Consider the following 1,215-nt stretch of genomic DNA (forward strand, 5'->3'; position numbering starts at 1 on the left):
GGCGCCGAGCCTCTGGATCTTTTTTTAATGAATTGCTTATTTTTATTCTTATTTACATTAAATCAATAACCATTCCTTGGATATCTACAAAACTAGTCCAGGCTTTGGGAGGAACACTGCATGCCTGGAGATCCTGCCCTCAAAGAGCTTGGGCCACAATACAATACCGATCCTCACAGCTCACACTTACACAAGAACTGTTGTACGTGCTCTACAGGTGTTGACTTATTTAATCCTTGAAGTAAGTCTAAAAATATTATTCCTTTTTACAGATGAAGAGAGAGGGCAGAGAGGGGTGAAGTGATTTGCCCAAGACCACATGGCTAGTCGGGGGCAGCACTGAGACCAAGCCCAGGCAGTCTGGATCCAGAGTCCTGCTCTTGACCCGATTGCCACGCTGCCTCTGGCTCACAAGGCAGAGCACAGCACGCGACTCACAGCTCAGGGGTCAAGAAGATGTGTCATGAGTTCTGTATGGTTAACAGACAGACAGACAGCAGGATCCAAATGAATCTCAAGGCAGAAGAGATCACAGCGGGCTGCACAGAGAGAAGTCTGTGGTCTCTACAGAACGTACAGAGCAAAGGAAGGTGTGGGGCTAGGGTCCGAAACAGAGGGAAGGACACAGGTCAAAGGTGGGCACGGAGTAAAGGTATGTTCCCGGCACAGGGAATCAGCCAACTTGGCTGAGGGTGGGGGGCAAATGCCTCACACCACTGTATACAGACAGGGTTCGGTTTAAACCTACCCCATAGTTTTATTCAAAAAGTGACAAATCATTTTCTATTTCTGAAAAGAATTTAGATAAAATACTAGTCATGATTTAAATTATTAAGAAATTTAAGTTCCAAAGAAAACATGTCATATTTAAAGAAACTTTCTGTCCGTGTAGGTTTTATCCGAGTTCAAATCAGCACAGTCCTAAAAGGACTCCGAGTGGGAGTTGTGTCCTGTTTAGGTGAGTACAGTTAAACCTCACCTCAGCGAGTTCTGTTAGATAGTCAACCAGGAGAAACACGCTCCTTAAAAAATTTTAAAGCTGCTGGGTGAGGTGGCTCACGCCTGTAATCCCAACCCCTGGGAGTTGAGGCTGGTGGATCACTTAAGCTCAGGAGTTCAAGACCAGCCTGAGCAAGAGCAAGACCCATCTCTAAAAATAGCCAGGCCTTGTGGCGGGTGCCTGTAGTCCCAGCTACTTGGAAGGCTAAGGCAAGA

At 46.2% G+C, this 1,215-nt stretch overlaps 1 protein-coding gene across 1 annotated transcript in view; it reads right to left on the reverse strand.

The window, feature by feature from the left end:
• The window catches only part of SLC35E3 (solute carrier family 35 member E3), an 18,417-nt gene that overhangs the window by 8,522 nt on the left and 8,680 nt on the right, over positions 1-1,215 (reverse strand). The window lies entirely within an intron of this gene.

This window comes from Otolemur garnettii, unplaced genomic scaffold (assembly GCF_000181295.1).
Source record: "Otolemur garnettii isolate 467f Iridium unplaced genomic scaffold, OtoGar3 scaffold00125, whole genome shotgun sequence".
NCBI lineage: Eukaryota > Metazoa > Chordata > Mammalia > Primates > Galagidae > Otolemur > Otolemur garnettii.